Source organism: Phyllostomus hastatus, unplaced genomic scaffold (assembly GCF_019186645.2).
Source record: "Phyllostomus hastatus isolate PE091 unplaced genomic scaffold, TTU_PhHast_1.1 phas_scaffold_585, whole genome shotgun sequence".
Classification (NCBI taxonomy): Eukaryota; Metazoa; Chordata; class Mammalia; order Chiroptera; family Phyllostomidae; genus Phyllostomus; species Phyllostomus hastatus.
In genome coordinates, this window is record NW_025334037.1 from 17160279 (window position 1) to 17180364 (window position 20086).

At 37.6% G+C, this 20086-nt stretch overlaps 1 protein-coding gene and 1 non-coding gene across 3 annotated transcripts in view; both read right to left on the minus strand.

Moving 5' to 3' along the window:
- The window catches only part of DCDC1 (doublecortin domain containing 1), a 352665-nt gene that overhangs the window by 84386 nt on the left and 248193 nt on the right, over positions 1–20086 (minus strand). The window lies entirely within an intron of this gene.
- LOC123810253 lies at positions 18284–18385 on the minus strand. The gene has a single exon (XR_006784216.1). It is a non-coding gene; the product is annotated as a U6 spliceosomal RNA (small nuclear RNA).

Below are 20086 nucleotides of genomic sequence, written 5' to 3' on the forward strand. Positions count from 1 at the left end.
GGATGTCATATTTTCCTTTGGGAGAGAAATTAGTGTTAGCATCAGCTGTAGGTATATGGTTGAAAACTCAAGTAATATTGCATTAAACACAATAAAAATTAATTTCTGTTATGCATAAATCCAGAGATTAGAAATCCAAGGTTTGTATAAAAGTTATTTAGTCATTAGAAACCTAGATTCTGTCTTGTTTTTTTCTCCACTATTTTTGTATCTTTTCCTTCCTTGTAGCTGGCTCATAATCACAAAATGTTTGCTGCAGCTCCAGCCATCACATCCATTTTTTAAGCAGCAAGAAGAAAAAAGGCAAGAGTAAAAGTTTATCTGCCTAATTCCTTAGCTAGCTCCTCATAAATAGCTTTCCCAAGGACTTCACCTAAATAAAGACTTCCACTTTTTATATCAGAGGACATCTATATCTGCACTAACAGTAGGGCATTTGGTACTTGGGCTAGACCCATTTCTACCTTTGATAATTAAAGAGGAGGAAAGAGTAAAGTTTTGTAGACAAGTAGTAGTTTGTTTTTCAGGAAGGGGAAAAATTAATCTGTTTAAGCATTTGCGGTAATACAACTGTAAGAAACTCCAAATATATATAAGATTATAAATAGCTCTGCTCAATACCAGAACTCATTGCACTGAAAAATACCATCCAAAAGAAGGATATTCATTCTGAAATTGACTAGTGAGAATAACTCCTACTGTGTTAAAAAAGCAGAATATATATATATATATATATATATATATATATATATATATATTCGCTTAGAGAAAATACTAAATATAATTGCATCATTCAAATAAATATATCCTGAGTGTTTACACTGACAGGAATTGTTCTGGGCACTTGGGATAAGCCATGAACAAGACAGATAAGTTTACTCTACTGTGGAGCTTATAACCAACCAACAAACAAAGACGATCTGAAAATAGTGTTATACAGAGAACTAGAATATGCTAACGTGATGGAGAGTGACTGTGTAACTAACTTACATGAGCTTTCAGAGAAGACTTCCTTTAAGAGGCTAAAGTTAAGCTGAGGTTTGTATGACAAGAAAGGAAGAGCCATGTGAAGCTCATGGGAAGAGCATCTGGGGCCAGAGAAACAGCTGGTGCAAAGGCACTTGACAAAAAAAAGAAGCTTCCAAGAACAAACAGAAGGAAGGTAGGAGGCTGAAGCAGAGTGGAGTGGGGGCAGTGCTCGTTGTAGGAGGTGAGGTCATAGAGATAGGCAGAAGCCAGACCATGTAGGGTTTGGGAAGACAACATAAGCTGAGATTTTATTCTAAACATGATGGATAGTGTGCAGGGCAGGAATGGCACGATGTGGTTTTTATTTAAAAATAACAACTGGCTGCCGAAAGAGAATGAACAGCAGGGGAGCAACATGGAGGCAGAAACAGCAGTTAAGAATCAACTACTGTACAACAGGTGATGGCGCCCGGGACCGGAGTCTAACAGAAGTCAAAGTCAAGGGACAGACTCGGGATCTGCACTTAGAAATAAGTGAACAGAGTCATCTGCTAAGCTTGATGATAAACTGGGTCTTGGGATAGGGCTAAAGGTGAAACATAGTGAGGTGTCTGCATGTTAAGCTTGAGAACATGGATAGATGGAGGAGACTGGAATAGGAGCAAGATTGGAAAAGAAAAAAAAAACACTCTACTCAGAATATGCTCAGTCTGAGATTCCAGTTACACCTCCAGGTGGAAATGTCTGGTATGAGATGGTATCTGTGAGTCTGAGGAGGTTGGGACTGCAGCTATGGGTTTGGGAGTCACTGTGATCTGGACGGCATTTCACGTCCCAGGAGCAGGTGCGATGGTTCACCGAGTGGAGACGTAAAAGACAGACAGAGAGAGACAGACCCCTGGGGTTCTAGATATTGAAAGTTAGACAAAACGAAAGACAAACAAACAAAAGTGCGGGGGCAGGAGAGAAGAAAAGGAGTGTCCAGTGAGATTGGAGAGAACCAAGAGAAGCTTTCACAAGTAGGAAAGAGTGACATGTGTCAAATGCTTTGAAAGATCATATCAGAAATGGCCACTGGAAGGCCTATGTTATTGAAAAAAGTTATTTTTTTCAGTATTTAATTTAATATGCGTAAAGTACTCTTCCAGAATCAAGATCACTTATATTTCTGAGAAAAACAAGACAATTCAAATGAAGACAGACCATTCTCTGCTCCCAAATTCAATCTGAGAGCCCTATCACTGTCCTAGGGAATTCTGAAAATGAGTCTGAGAATCTGATGTCTTCTTTATCCTTACACTCTAATACAGAGAAATGCACCAACATCACATCAAAATAATCAAAATGATCAAAATAAGTACATTTAAAGTTCACCCAAGTAGGTCCGTGCTCATCGCTGTGCTCCACACATCAAAACCAAATGTGTTTGTGCTTTCTAGGTCCAAGAGAGCATGACCAGGCAGAATATGTTATTTTTGCACAAATCTATTCAAGAATATATTCAAAAAGTCTTGGATTAAACATCCTCTGTAGTAACAGGTTATACATGCAAGATATTTCTCATACCCTTATCTGACAAGCCATTTAAAAAACTTGAGTGTCATGGGACGTCAAAAATAAAGTCGGTTCATGATTGCTCTTATGAAATGATGGGCAAGAAACCTCTCAGGCCACCAAAAGGTGACGTGGTCAGGGAGAAAGAGGTCAGAGGAAGACGTGTGTGTCTTTGTTTGGAAAGTCTGGGAGTGAGCAGTTGTGCGTGCACACGTGTGAGTGCAGGTCTGAGCCCGGAGCACTTGAAATGCAGAATTGAAAGATGATGCATCTCTACTCCAGCCAGTCCCAAAAGAAACTGTTGACACGATGTGGATGTTTTCTTAAGTGATGCTCTAAAAACACAAGGCACTGTCAGTGTTTCTTCAAAATTTAAGTAACAAAGGGCAGCCCAGAGCTAAAGCATCAACTACGGCAGAACCTGTGCATGCAGTTGAATATGCGTATGCAAAGTGCATTAGTTACTTTAAGAGAGACACAGATACAATTATTCCCATTTCTGTAAGATCTTATTAAAATATATGCTCTCCAAGGGTTGAGGGGGCACAGCACTTTTTGGCATCCTGAGCAATTTGTGGTGTTGAGTTGCACTGGAAGATGCTCCCAGCAGTGCCAAAGCCGTGCTGTCATGGAAGCACCTGTAGTACAGCAAGGTCCTTCTTTAGGGGGTGTATGCCCTCAACAAAGAAGCTGCAGCCAGCAATTAGGAGAGACAAGAAGACTACCCATAAATATACATGAAACGCCGTGCTGATGCTCAGCAATAACCAGGGAAGAGCAGGTATAAGAACTAAGGTTCTATGGTTAGCAGGTGGGGCTACTGGCCAGGAAACATGGCCATGTGCACAAAATGACTTCATTTGTATCTAAGGCTAACAAGGCCTGAGACATTTGGGTTCTGCTAATAGTAAAGCACATGGGTTTTTACAATACATTTCTGTTTATTTGCTTCTTATTAGCTGTATTAAGCTATTTACACAGTGGAATTGTGTTCAAACAGTTATTTAGTAAAGACATACCACCAACAGACAGTTTCACTAACGCTCATCACGCAAGTGCAGTGAAGCAAACTTATGTTCGAGCAAGTAACATAGGTGAGAACTTCCCATTCTTGTGACATTTTCCAGGCCAGTAGACTTGAAATTATGCCATTCCAAAATAATTCTGGGGTGGGAAGTTTCCTAGGATAATGCAGCCACATTTAAGTGAGAGTTACAGGGAGAAGCTGATGGAAGAAAGCTGTAATATTGCTGGCATAAAAATAGGCGCTGCCAGGGAATGAGGCAGCTGACAAAGGGGCTTGCTGAGGGAGGGCTCAGGGGCATCCCTGGTACCCATGGAGAGGCTGGCCTGAAGCAGCAGGTGCTAGGCATGATGAGAGCCCAGGACCTCCAGGGCAGGCAGGGGGCAGTGGCGGGAGAGGGCTGCCTTACGGAGGAGGGAGGCTCAACACCTGGGAGTGTGCATGGTTACAGAAGAGGGCCAGCACAGAGACAAGGGGTCCAGTGCAAGACTGGCCTTGGGTGGGCACTCTCAATGGCAAAACGTCAAGATTCTAAAGATGGAATAGTATCAGTGGTAAAAATGAGTAATGCTCTTCAGTGACTTGAAGGAAAACTCAGGGGCAGCTGGGTCAGGATGGCCTGGACGAGGACGCTTTCCGTGAGAGGCTCCTTTGGGGCCTCCCGTGCCATGAGGCTCTGCTGTCGCTCAAAACCCAGCCAATCCAAGATACAAACCTGCACACTTGACCTCTCCCTCTTTCTCTCTCCTCATTTCCCTTGTCTTCTCCAGCTTGAAAAAAAATATGGGAGAGGGACCTGGTATGCGTGAAACCAAAAGAGGTTTATTTAGGAAAGAATTTTTTTAAAATGTGATGAGCAATTGTATTCTCTCAGATATACATAGCAAACACATTAGATAAAGAGAAAAAACAGGTTTTTATAATCTTTTCTGGGAAAGAATTAAACTCAGTGAAAATGGAAGATAAGGATAAATAAGAAGAGGGAAAACTCTATAGTTAATCTACATTTATTATTCACTCAACAAGCATGACTTGGCACCTACTATGTGCTGTACACTACTGGATACTATTTGGGAAAACAAAGATGAAGTGATACATTCCTCCTTCAAGTTTTCTAAGAAAGAAATATTACAGAAATAAAGTACAATATAAAATGCTCTCTCTCTTAAGGTATTATAAGAAAGACATTAATAAAATCATGCTCATTTTTATAAGATTTATTTGAATATATGTTAACTGTAAAACATGGGATATCAAGCCAGTTACAGAGAAATGTTCTATATTTCTTCTAATAAAAATGTATCCATATGTAAACCTACAACCCTGAATGCTACATTCAGGAGAACAAGGCCCTGAAATGGAACCATCCAACTGATGGTTAACCCCCTTGGTGAGCAAATAGTGACCGAAGATGAACCAACACAGCTACTCAGCAGGGTGACCTCCCTGCAGCTGAGTGGAAGATCTGACCTCCAACGCACCCTTTGAACCCAGATTCAATGAGGCAGCTCAGCCAAAGATGGACCTCAACCTCACTTCTCAGACTCAAGTTGTTCAAGATAGGACTCCAGAGCAGGCTGCAGCACCCATTCTGAGAAAGAAGTTGACTCCTAAATACTACCCAGTTGTAACTGATGCCCCACAGCCTGTCTCTTCCTCCTGTCACCATGGTGATTTGCTGGGTCACCCCTTCAGCAGGCCTCAGACAGGCCATGAGGGAATGCAGAGATACAAGGCTGAAGGAAGACTGGAATTTTTCATTACAAAGAAGACTGAAAATGTCCAAAAGCTAGACATCTGATTCTAGGTATTTTGGAAGACAGTGTGTAATGTTTTGGGGAAAGTTGCTACTTCCTAATTCTCAATATTAGTCTTCATATAGAAATCTAAAATGAAATTAGAGAAAAAAATTGTTTTTATGTATTATATTCTAAGAAGAAGACAAGTACTGAATTTTATCCCAGAGTATGATACTCAGTTCACGGTGAATTCAATCCAGCTTACATATTTGGTAACTAATTCTAAATCACTAATTTTGATTTTCAGTCACAGAGTTGGTTTAACTTTCCTGAATACTAACTAAGCTTTATTTAGTTAAAAATTAAAATAAATATGGAATGTTATATTAAAAATTACATAAAATCACTTTTCAAAATATATAAAATCTACTAAACATTTAAGAAATAATACCATGAATGCTATAACTTCTTTTCCAGAAAACACAAGAGGAGAGAATACCAGCATTAACCCAATACCAAACCCAGAAAAAGATCTATTCAGAAAAGAAAACCATAGACCAACATTCTCCTTGAATATAGATGCAGAAAATCATCAATGAAATAATCACTTAATCAGATTTAGCAATACTAAAAAAAGATGAAACAGCATATAACCAAGCAAGAGTCATCAAAGGAATTTAAAATTAAGCATCATTTGAAAATCAATGTAATTTGCCACATTAACTGACTAAATAAGAAAAAAACATGTGATCATCTCAAAAGGTGCAGAAAAATCATGCAACAGAATTCTAAATGCATTCATAATAAAATTTCCTATCAAACTAGTAACAGAATAGAACTTCTTTACCCTAATAAAGGCACCTTCAAAAAATCTACAGCTCACATTATGTTCAATGGTAAGAAACTGAATGATTTCCCCCTAAAATCAAGAATAAGACAAAAAGATGCCATCTTTTACTATTCCTATTCAGCAGCACTGGAAGTCGGCACACTAAGAGAGGGAAAAGAAAAAACAAAATTTGTGCAGTTTGGAAAGAAAGAAAAGAAAAGAAGAGAAAAGAAAAAGAGAGAAGAAAGAAAGAAAAGAAAGAAAGAGGGAGGGAAGAGAAGAAAGTCCCAATGTACAGGTAACATGTTTATGCAAAAAATCCCAAAGAATCTACATCAAAGCTCTAAGAACAAGTAAGAGTTTAGCAAAGCATAGGATATAGATCAATATATGAAAGTAAATCACATTCCTGTACATCAGCGATGAAAAACTAGGATTTGAAACTAAAATGAAACAACACACTTGCAATGACATGAAATACTAATATAAAATAATTAGGTGTAGATCATTTACAAAAGTGTGCAGTATCTGTATGCCAAGAGTCTCAAAAGACTAAGAAAGGAAATCATACATATAAATAAATACACAAAGAGATACATCATATTCATGAACTGGAAAACAACATTGTTAAGATGTTAAATGTCAATATTTTCAATGCGTCCTATAGATTCAGTGTCATCCCAACAGAGATCCCAGCAAGCTTTTTGCAGACTTGATAAACTGATTTGAAATTCCATGGAAAAGCCAAGGAACGAGAAGAGCCAAAACAATTCTGAAAAAGGACAGTGTTGGAGGACACACACCACACAGCTTCTCAGTCTCACTATAGAACCACATGATCAGCACAGTGCGGTAGAAATTAGAGGACAGAACACGAATCCATGCAACAGCAATGGAGACACACACAAATAGTCCACTGATCTTGAACAAAGACAGAAAGGCAATTCAATGGAGAAAGGATAATCTTGTCAATAAATGATGCTAGAACAATTGGGCATCTCAATGAGACAAAGCAAAACAAAAATAATCTTGATAAATACCTTACCTCTTAGAGAAAAATTCAATAAAAAAATAAATCGTAGACTAAAAGTTCGATGTAAAACTCTTAAAACATCTAGAAAAACAAAGAAATTGGCCATGAGTTCTTAGGTGCAGGACCAAAGGCACACTCAATCCTTAAGTACGTATAAATTAGATACAACCATTTGAAACTTCTGCTCTGTGAAAATGTTGATGATGTGAACAGAAGACACAGACCAGGAGAAAACATGTGTAAATTATATATCTTATAAAGTTCTTGTAGACAGAATCTGTAAAGAAATTTTAAAATTCAACAATAAGAAAAAAACAACACATTTTCAAATGACAAGTGATCTGTGCAGACACTTCAGCAGAAGAAGACATGGAGATGACAGAGGGAAGCACACCAAGAAGGCATAACATCGTTAGTTAGGAAAATGCAAATCAAAACCCCAGTGAGAATGACTTACACAAAAGAGAACTAACCAAAAAATATGCAACACCAACTGCTGCTGAGGATGCAGGACGACAGGAACATTCACTCATTTTTCGTGGGAACGCCAAAGGGTATGGCAACTTTGGAAGCCAGTTTGGCTGATATATATTTACCATATGACCCAACAACCATAACACTTGGCATTTGCTTGAGTGAATACAGAATTTATGTTCACACAAAAACATGTGTGGAAATGTTTGCAGCAGCTTTATTCATAATCACCAAAAACTAGAAACAATCAAGATGTATTTCAGCAGGTGAACACATAAACTCTGCTGTCTCCATACAATGCGGTGATACGTAGCAATACTGTTGATGCATCTAGCAACATGGATGAATTTGTTAATTCATTTTTCTAAATGAAAAAAGTGAAACATAAAAGCTGTTATATTCTATGATTCCATGTATGCCACGATGGAAAAAGCAAAGCTGTAGGGACAGAAAAGGAATCAGTAGCTGCCGGGGAATGATGTCAAGGGGAGCGGCTGATTACAAAGGAGCCATACAAGGGAATGGTTTAGGGTGATCGGACTGTTCTTTATGGTACTGGGTGGTGAGTACACAAAACTGCGCATTTGTCAAAACCCACAGAAAGATTAATTTTTACTGTTTGAAAATTAAAAACTAAACATACAAAACAAAATCAAACAAGAATTCGGGGAATCTCAGTGGAACGCAGACTGTAGTCAACCAATCTAACTGCATTATAAATGGATAATACGGCCTCACGAAAGGGGTGAAGAAGAAAGGAACTGACCTAAATAACTATGGAAAACAAGCGTTTTTTTCTAGAATTTAGGAGGCTAATGACAAAATAAGAAATGTACACAGACATTGCACTCTAGTTAAATTTGTTTCACATAGTACTAAGGTTTAGCAGATATGACACTCTTACATATACAGGGTCTGGCACAAATAATGCCCCCTTTTTATTACAAAATCATAAGCATGTAACTCTGTAACATAACAATATCACACTCAAGCACACCATGTGGCATTTGAGGTAAAATTCTCAAATTAAAAATATAAATTATTATACCCGTATTATTACCCTACCAACCATACTCAGGCAGGTGTTAGTTATGCTGGACTGCATATGTTAAAGAACAAATGAGAAAATACAGCATACATAATAAGTTTCTCACTGTTGAGGAAAGAAGTTTCAAATAACCTTATGAATAACTATGATGGGAATATGAGAACGAACCTTGTAGTGCAGGATCAGAGTCATGCAAATCAGTGTGAATGTTTGTTTTACCATACACACAGAAATAAATGTAAATCCACGTGTTTACAAAGATAGTCTGCTTACATATGTTTCCTAGGTCTGTCAGCCGAGGTGACCTTGGAGATAGACACCCCAATGGCAATAAGCACCATTAGCACCCAGACCTTGATTTCTAACCAGCTTTCTCCAGTAGGAATGGCTGTTTCGATGGCTGAGTAGAGAACATATGAGATGGTCTCGGAGAATCTTGCACCACCAGAAAGTAGGATGAGTCAAAAGGGGCGGGGGAGCACAGTGTACGTCAAAGGGACACAGAAGCCAAACTGAAATATCTCCCAGTGGCTAAAATGAATAATTGGAGCACAAATAAATAAATGGTAGTGTTGGGTTACCATTCAATTAATAAAATAAATATCCATGGGCCCATATGGATATAATCAAAAGGCTGAATAAGAAGTAAAGGAAAAGAATGGGTTAATCTTCCTTACAAAATAATTCCAATTAATAAATGTAGAAAAAATAAGTAAAATAAAAACTCATCATTAAAACATCATAGCAATATGAAATATAGGCAAGATCCACTAATAAGAACTAAATTAATGAGGGAAAACTTAAACTTGATATTTGCCTAACCTCAAGGTATCTCTACTCAAATACTTGTTCATTATTGTGGTATCTTAAATACGTCTACAATTTTTGTAGTAGTCTTGCCTCCAAGAGGTAGAGCTTGAGGAGAAGAACTATTTGAGGAGGCTAAACTATTTGTTTCTAACAAATAGAGTTGGGAAGGGAAAAATAATAACTTCACAGTGGAGAAATCTGGCAGACACCATCTTAACCAAGTTACCAAAGTTAACAGTACCAGTAATAAGTAATACGGTATCATAAAACACTGATCTAAAGCAATAAAAAGGGAAAATGACTTCTGTGATATTTTTCTCTGCAAAATGTGTTAAGTCTAATCATACGAAACCTCAGACAAACCCCAGTGGAGGAACATTCCACATAATACATGACCACTATGCAGAAGGGTCCAGGTTACAAAAGATGGGAAAATACTGAGAAACTTAGGAGAATAAGAAGGCATGACTACTAAAGACTATGTGGTATGCTGGATTGGATCCCATAATTTAAGGAAAAAAAAAACATTAGTGGAAAGACCAGGGAAACCGGGATAAAGTCTGTAGTTTAGTTAGTATTATTGTTCCAATAATGACCGCTTAGCTTTGATAACTTTACCATGGTTAGGGGACGCTGAAAGATATAGGGACATAGGAACTTTCTATCATCTTTACAATTCTTCTGTAAATCTAAAATTATATCAAAAACAAAAGATTTAAAAGCATTACAACTTCTTCCAATATTCTACCTGAAATTACTAGCTTTTGTTTTCCAAGAACACACAAGAAATGGACCAGAATTCTGGTCATTGCGAGAGGGAGAACAGCAGCAAACATAACGCTGGCCTGGCAACCCGAAGCCCTGGGCCCCCACTCCAGCCCCATTAGTGAGCATGATCCCGGGTAACTTGGGGATTCCTCACACCCAATCCTTATTCCTTACAATAGGAGTTTCTTAACCCTTAAAATAACGAGTCTGGACAGACAATGTGGCTCTTACAGACATCTTCTATCATAAAACAAAGAAAATGATGGATGGAGAACTTACATTTCTAAGAAAATACAAAACTCAAAGTATCTTCAGCATAAAATATATACCAAAAATACAAATGCCCATAAATTAAATAATTGCCAGAGATCTCAGGAGCACACCAGAGACCATCTCTCAGTGTTGGCAGGTTAGATCACATTGCAAAGAGTACTGATGCTTGAGACTTCACTCGTTTCCCCCTTGGGAGAGAAGTTAGCCTACCTCTAAAGTCACCAACCATAAAGAAAAGCTAAGTCCAAGGTCATGGCTCCAAATAGGAGGTACTGTCCATCCTGGCTGTGAAAGAGAGGTCAGGCCCATTGTGACCTGAAGGGGCAACACCAAGGCCACTGTTGCATGAAGAAGATTGTTAGGAATAATGCCTGCTCCTTCAGACACACACTGAATTGCTTAATTCCAATTTTTAAGTTAAATTATAAGTCCATTCATTCAAGAATCACAATGCTCTATGTTAAATGAATACTGAAAATATCCAGGCAAGAGTATAATTGTCTTCAACACCATTTACCGTCTTTATTATAATATTTAGTCTCTTTTTCTTATTTAAGCAATTATCAAGGCGGCTATGGCTGCACAATAAGGTCTTAGAAGAGGAGGATTCTTTGCCCTCCAGTTACTGAAAGCAAGCTTATTAAGAATGACATAGGAAGAATTGCAAGCACTCATTTTCTAAATTTCAGGGCCCTTTTCTGTGAAGTCAAAGGGTACTATAAAATGTGTCAGGGAACCACACATGCGGATATTCACATTTCACTTAGAAATCCATCCAGACTGCAAGTATCTAAGTGGGTCTCCGTGAAAGGCAAGGGTTCAGAATGCCCCTCTTTTCCCAAGAGAGAGCAGGTTTTGACTGTGGAACATGTTGCACTAATGAAGCTTCGCTGGCAGCTGGCGAGTGAGTGAAGCTTCTGGGTAGCAGAGTGATTTTTCCTAATACTGTGCTAAAGAGAGCCAAGCCTGAGCCATGTTGCAGTCACTCAGGAGGAAAACCAAAAGAGTACAAGTGAATACTATTCTTTGGTACTTATTGCTTGTGAGATGGTTTCAAACTTACAGAGAAGTGACAAAAAGAAAACAAAAGGCTCCTGTGTTTCCTTTACCCAGGTTATACTATATATATATATAATATATGTAACTTGTGAGGAGAGAATGTGAGACTCACATACCCTCATTCCCACCACACTTTCATCCACTAGTATTAGCATCCGTCGGTGATTCTTGCTCATATCAGTTATCACATGACAGTTCCAAAATGGTGATTTTTCTAACTCCATCGTTCCTTCAAGCTTTATTACTTGGCATTCTACTCTAAGGAAGAGCCAATCTTCATCTTTTATCTATTTATTTATCCATTTATTTATGTTGGTATTGACTCAGGATTCTTATTTTATTCAACGGGTCTATAATTTATTACTGTCATTATGTTGATGCTAAAATTGTCAACTGAAGGCTTTTTGAAGGAGCATTTAAGGTACCTTGAGTTTTCCCAAGTTTGCTTTGGAAGCCAATGGTCCCTTCTGCCTTCAGAACATTTTGAGGCAAAAAATTGGGTCCTCTTGTTTGAACAGAAACACTAACAAACCCTTCCCCTGCTTAGAAACTCCTGTCTAGACACATTACTCTTTCACAGCCCCAAATCTCTGTTTTGCTCCCTATCCAGGGCTGCAGTTAATCACATGAAGAGACAGATGCTGAGCAGCCTAAGGCTTTCTCTGCCACCGCGGCGAGGCTGAGCTCCACTCAACAAGCAGGTAGTGAGGGAAGACAAATGCTGTTTGACAAGGCAGCACATCCCAGCACCCAGGGACAGAAAACAGACAGACCACTCTGTGTTCCCAGGCAAAGGCAGAGGGATATCAGGCAGATTGTTTCTGACAGAAATCATATCACAGCCGCACTTTCAGACAAAGTCTGTGTGAATGAAATGATACACTTTCTGTTTCCCATCTTCCCCTTTAACGAAAAGCGAGGATATCAAAGGTACATCGAAGGTGACAGCTCAATGCAAGGTGGTTAGCAAGATTTTGTAAGCTTCGTTTCCCTTTGGAGATGTTAAAGAATCAGCAGCAGTTCATAGGTCTGGACGCTGTAGCGATTCCCCTGGATTCTAATACATTTCCAGGTTCCTAGCTACTACCACACCAGTCTTCTCTGTTCAGGGAATGTTGGGTCAAAATAAAAAAAAATTAAAGTCATGAGGAGTCTTTATTTCATTGGAGAAAACAGAATCATTAAATTAGACTTTCCTAAGATATATGAAGCAACAATTAGCTGGAAATGCAGTTTCCCAGATGTAAACTTATGCTAGAATATAGGCAAAAGTTATTTTTAGGGGCCACCTGACTTATTCTCATCACTAATGGATATAGAAAAGGCATTAAAGTAAAAATTCCTCCTCAAATAATATAATTTGGAAGGGAAATAACATTTGTATCCAATGACAACATAATTTGTCAATGCTTTCCTCGTGAATTGCCAAGAACTGTGAGTTAGAATGACTCCTTTAACTGTAACTAAATTATATTAACATAGGCTTTTTAAAACAGTTTTGTTTTTCATCGGGTTTGTGGAGGGTACTTCGATGTTATGTTACAGAGACAATAAAGTTAACGTGTAAGTTCTGACCAACTGCTGTTTTCAGAAGACAAGAGAGAGAACCCCAGGCCGACCTGCTGGGAGCCCGACTGCTGGAGGGCAGACCCACAACGATGACCGATCCCGAAGGAAAAGAGGGAGGGGCCTGGCACAGACACTGCGGGGATGGGGGGCGGGGCTCCATTTCTGACCAGAAGGCCCAGGATATGCTCTACCCAGAGAAGATGAACAGTTCACCTTAGTGGAAGTAGTTAGCACGAAGCAACCTTATGCTATAATTTCTATTGCTTTCAATCATCTTTCAGTTATTCCTCTAATTTTGTTACGCACTATCTCCATGTTCAGCATACAAGAGTTCTATAAATCAAAACTCACAACGTAGACTTTTGAAAGAGATTCTATTTTGTCATAGAAATGAGATTATAGTTGGGGAGTGTATCCTTGATCAAAAACTCTCACCAAATGAATCATTTGTCACCAAAATTATATCCTAAGAAGAGCTGTAACAACCATAAATTTCAATAATAATTTAGAATAGTAAAATCATTTCCCAATCTTAAGCAATTATTAATGTGCAATATACAAAAACCATTGAAAAGACCCTTACGACCTACACTTTATGAAATAAACTTGGCCTAAAACAAATATACTGTAATAGAAATAAATTAATAGCTTCATTCATCAACATTGTCTTTTCTGAATTTAGATGTCCTTTTTTCACATAATTTGGATGTCCCAGATGTTTAAAAAAATTTTTAAACACATTTTACTGTTGTTCTATTACATTTGTCCCAATTATCCCCCCTTCACCCTCCTCTGCCCAGCCCACCCCCTGATTCTACAGTCATTCCCCACCCTGTGCCTATGTCCATGGGTACTGCATTCATGTTCCCTGACTAGTCCCTTCCCCACCTTTCCACCCTTGTCCACCTCCCCCTACCCCTCCCCTCTGGCCACTGTCACTCTGTTCCTTGTTTCCATGCCTCTGGTTCTATTTTGTTCATTAGTTTATTTTGTTCATTAGGTTCCTCTCACAGGTGAGATCATATGGTACTTGTCTTTACTGCCTAGCTTATTTCACTTAGCATAATATTCTCCAGTTCCATCTGTGCTGTTGTGAAAGGTAGGAATTCCTTCTTTCTTTCTGCTGTGCAGTATTCCACTGTGTAAATGCGCCAGTTTTTTGATCCACTCATTTCCTGATGGGCGCTTAGGCTGTTTCCAGCACTTGGCTATTGTAAATAGCACCACTATGAACATAGGGGTGCATAAGTTCTTTCGAATTGATATGTCAGGATTCTTAGGGTATAATTCCAGCAGTGGAGTTGCTGGGTCCAAAGGCAGTTCCATTTCAGTTTTTTGAGGAAATTCCATGCTGTTTTCCACAGTGCCTATACCAGTCTGCAGTCCCACCAACAATGCACTAGGGTCCCCTTTTTTCCACATGGTCTCCAACACTTGTTGTTTGTTGGTTTATTAATGATGGCCATTCTGACTGGTGTGAGGTAATATCTCATTGTGGTTTTAATTTACATATCCCTGATAGCTAGTGAGTTTGAGTATCCTTTCATATGTCTATGGGCCCTCTGTATGTCCTCCTTGGACAAGGGTCCATTCAGGTCCTTTGCCCATTTTTAATTGGATTGTTTGTCTTCTTGGAGTCATATGAGTTCTTTACATATATGATACCAAACCCTTGTCTCAAATACCTCAATGAGGTATCATTGGAAAATGTGTTCTCCCATACAGTTGGTTCCCTTTTCATTTTGATGACATTTTTTTAGCTGCACAGAAACTTTTTAATTTGATGTAGTCCCATTTGTTAATTTTTTTCCTTTATTTCCTTTGCCCTAGGAGATATATCTGCAAAAATATGGCTACATGTAATATCTGAATTTTCACTGCCATTTTCCTCTAGGACTTTTATGACATCAAAACTTATATTTAAGTCTTTTATCCATGTTGAGTTTATTCTGGTGTATGGTGTAACTTGGTAGTCTAGTTTCATTTTTTTTGCACATACCAGTCCAATTTTCCCAACACAATTTATTCAAGAGGCTGTCTTTACTCCATTATATACTCCTGCTCCCTTCATCAAATATTAATTGACCATAGAGACATGTGTTTATTTCTAGGCTCTCTACTCCATTCCATTGATCTATGTGTCTTATTCTTATGCCAGTATCAGACTCTTTTGATTACAGTGGCCTTGTAGTATGGTTTGATATCAGGTATTGTGATCCCTCCCACTTTGTTCTTCTTTCTCAAGATTGCTGAGGCTATTTGGGGTCTTTTTTTAGTTCCATATAATTTTTTGAAACATATTTTCTACATCTGTGAAAAATACCATTGATATTTTAATAGGAATTGCTTTGAATCCATAGATTGTTTTGGGTACTATGGATATTTTAATGATGTTAATTCTTTCAATCCATGAAGGTGGTAGATACTTCCATGTATTTGTACCTTCCTTAATTTTTTTCTTAAGTGTTCTGTAGATTTCCAAGTGTAGATCTTTTATAATCTTGGTTTACTCCTAAGTAATTTATTTGTCTTGTTGCTATAGTAAATGTTTTTTTGTGTGTGTGCGTGCCTACATTCTGTTTCTGATATTTCATTGTTGGTGTACAGAAATGCCCTCAACTCCTGAATATTGACTTTGTATCTCATTATTTTGCCAAATTCACTTATTAGGTCAAATAATTTTTTGGTGGAGACTATATGGTTTTCTTTCTACACAGTCATGTCACCTGAAAATAATGACAGTTTTACTTCTGCCTTTCCAAATTGGGTGCCTTTCATTTCTTTTTCTTGTCTAATTCCTGTGGCTAGAACTTCCTGTACTATGTTAAATAAGAGTGGTAAAAGCAGGCATCCTTGTTTATTTCCTCATCTTAAGGAAAAAGCTTTTTGTTTTTGCCCATTGAGTATAATGTTAGCTGTAGGTTTCTCGTATACGGCATTATGTTGAGGAATGTTCTCTATTCCCACTTTGCTAAGTGTTTTCATCATAAATGGGTGCTGAATTTTATAAAATGTTTTTTCAGCATCTATTGATATGACTATGTGACTTTTGTCCTTAATTTTATGTAGTATATTATATTTATTGATTTGTGAATATCATATCATCCTTGCATCCCTGGGATGAATCCCATTTGATCACGGTGAATAATCTGTTCAATGTGTTGCTGAATCCAGATTGCCAATATATTGTTGAGGATTTTAGCATCTATGTTCATCAGAGATATTGGTATGTAGTTTTCTTTCTTTACTGTTGTGTCTTTACCTGGTTTTGGAATTAGGATGATATTGGCCTTGTAAAAAGAGTTTGGGAATCTTACCTCTTTTTGGATTATTTTGGAATAATTCGAGAAGGAGAGGAGTTAGTTCTTCTTTAAATGTTCGGTAAAATTTACCTGTGAAGCCCTCTGGTCCAGTGCTGTTGCAGACTGGGAGTTTTTTTTTATTACTGCTTCAATTTCACTAGTTGTTATTGGTCTGTTCAGGCTTTCTGCTTCTTGTTGATTCAGTTTTGAGAGATTGTATATTTCTAGAAATTTGTCCATTTAGTCCAGGTTGTCCACTTTCTTGGCATATACTTGTTCATAGTAATTTCTTACAATCCTTTGTATTTCTGTGGTGTTTGTTGTAACTCTTCCTCTTCCATTTCTGATTTTATTTATTTGGATCCTCTCTCTTTTCTTCTTGATGAGGCTGGTTAAAGATTTGTCAACATCATTTATCTTTTCAAAGAACCAGCTCCTGGACTATTGATCCTTTTAATTGTTCTTTTAGACTCTATAACATTTAATTCTGTTCTGATCTTATTTCCTTCCTTCTACTCACTCTGGGCTTTGTTTGTTGCTGTACCCCTAGTTCTTGTAGATGTAGGGCCAGGTTGTTTATTTGAGATGTTTCTATCTTCTTTAGATAGGCCTGTATTACTATGAATTTCCCTGTCAGTATGCTTTTGCTGTGTCCCATAGGTTTTAGGTTGTTGTATGTTCATTTTCATTTGTTTTTAGATACTTATTTCTTCATTGATTTCATACTTGATCTATTCATTATTTAATATAATGTTATTTAGTCTCCATGAATTTGAATGTTTTTGAGATTTTTCCTTGAGGCTGTTTTCTAGTTTCAATCCTTTGTGATCTGAGAACCTGCTTAATATGATTTTAATTTTCTTGAACTTGTTGAGGCTTGTTTTGTGTCCTTCCACGTGGTCTATCTTTGAAAATGTTCCATGTGCATTTGAAAAGAATGTATATTTTGCTTCTTTGAGGTGAAAGGTTCTGTATATATCAATTAAGTCCATTTGATCTGTTATTCAAGAATCACCAAATATCATTGCTGATTCTTTGTTTGGAAGATCTATCCATTGTTAACAGTGGGGTGTTAAAATCCCCTATGATGATTGTGTTGCCGTCAATATCTTTCTTGAAGTCCTCCAAGATTTTCTTGATATGTTTATATGCTCCTATGTTGGGTGCTTATATGATTACAAGGGCTGTATCCTCCTGATGGACTATTCCCTTAAGTATTATCTAGTGACCTTCTTTGTCCCTTTTATGGCCTGTGTTTTGAAGTTTTTTTATATGATATAAGTACTGCTACCCCAGCTTTCTTTTCATGTCTGTTTGCTTGGAATATTTTCCCCATCCCTTCACTTTCATTCTGTGTAGATCTTTTGTTCTGAGGTCATGCACATCATATATGCAGGTCATGTTCCTTATCCATTCAGCTACCCTGTGTCTTTTGATGGGAGCATTTAATCCATTTACATTTAAAATTATTATTGATAGGTACTTATTCATTGCCATTTTTCCCTTTGTACCTGTGTTCCTCTTTCTCTTTTTTTTCTTCATCTTCTAAAAGCAGTCCTTTTAGCATTTCTTGCTGGTTTGGTGGAGGTGTATTCTTTTAGCCTTTTTTTTTGTCTGGGAAACTTATTATTTCACCTTCCATTTTAAATGAAAGCTTTGCTGAGTAAAGTAGTCTTGGTTGCAGGCCTTTGCTTTTCATTAGATGGAATACTTCTTGCCATTCCCTTCTGGCTTGTAGTGTTTCTGTTGAGAAGTCAGCTGCTTGTCTTATCAGGTCTCCTTTGTTACTAGTTGTTACTGTTGTTTCTTCCTTGCTACCTTTAAGATTCTCTAAAACTATAGAATGCCTCAGAAATCTGTGTGACATCCTTGCAAGGAGGCTAAACTTCTTTGTATCAGTCCAATTTTAGTACATGTGTTGCTGAAGTGAGCATTTTCCCAGATATTTTTAAATACATATTGGAAATCTATACAAAAGCATTCTTTTCTTTTTCTTCATAAAATTTTGTAAAGTTAGTTGAATGATAAAAATGATTCCAGAGTACATAAATTTATAGGCTGCCTCACAGCACTTTAGTAGGTGCTTAATAAGATTGCTATTGGAGACAATGATAGAACTATTTCCACTGTGAGGAAGGGGGAAGCATTTTAATAAGAACTTACCCAATAGTTCTCTCATTCATATTTCTTACTTCTGGTATTTATTCCTGTGGTTCCCAACATGAATACCTCAAAGGCAGCCATGGGAAGTACCTATGAACCACTCACAGTATGATGAGGTTGTAAAAGGAGAAGCATGGGGTGTTGTGAAGCACAGAGAAAAAACTTCTAATATGAACTTGAGGGGTCAGGAAAACCTTCTATGAGGAGACAGTACCATTCTTGACATCAAAGCAAAGAGTATAGGTGGGAGTTAGTGGGACAAAGAGAGAAAAGATGAAAGTGTGAGGAAACGTCATAGACAAGGTCTGAATGAAAAAGCATAATGTGTCAGAGGAACAAGAGAAGCAGAGGGCAGAGTGAAAATAGGATGGACCATGGGGCATTTATAGCCCAGGTTAAAACAGGGGAGAGACACAGTAAGATGTGTATTTTTGAAAGAACATGTGTAGAAAATGTGCTAACACAAAGGAGGGCTAACCAATTAGAAGGGAATAGAAATTTTCAACAGGTGGGTGGATTTTCTAGTCAATTTTCTAGAAAATTACTATTTGGGGAGAGAGGAGATAGTATGGCTGATGTAGATTTCTGCTTGGGCAAGTGATGGCTGGGGATGCTATTCATTGAGAGAGGAAACTTTTGGGGGAATAATAAGGTCACTTTGGCAAATGCTGAGTTGGGGTACCTGAGAAGATTCAAAAGGAGATATCCATGCCTTTTATATGAAAAAGTTTCTCTCTCAAATTATTTATGAGGGGATACATGAGACCCACTCTTGTAAATGGCCATGGAAACAACACATTTTATTTTGTGTCCAAATGGAACCAGAATTTGGTCAAATATTTTATTTTATTGCCAAACAGTGTACCAATCCTTTTCAATTGCTGGATCATTTATGTTCAATATATAAGATATCAAATTCCTCTCCATTGTAAAAAGCTAACCTAGAATGCATAAATCAAAAGGTTAACTTGCTGCCTTTCATATTTCATTGGGATTCAATAGTTAAGGATTGTCCAGATGATATACTGTAATAGTTCAGAGTATAGTTAAGATGAGAGTTTCTGTGTTACCTCTCAATTGCAGTGTAACCATGGGCAAGTTTCTTATTGTCTCTGTGCCTCATTTGCATGTTCCTATCTACAAAATGCATTAAATATCTACCTCATTGTGGTGCTGTGTGATTTAAAATAGATAATATTTGTGTGTAAAAGAATAGTAAAAATTGAAATATGGTTGTTATATTTTTACATCTTATATATCATATATCTGATACGTAGTTAATATCTCAAATATATAAAGAACTCATGCATCTCAATAGCAAACCAGACATTCCAATTTAAAAATGGGCAAAAGACCCAAGGAGACATTTTTCCAGACATACAGATGGCCAATAGGAACATACGTTACTCATTATCAGGGAAATGCAATCAAAACCACAATGAGATATCACCTCATACCTGTTGGAACGGCTG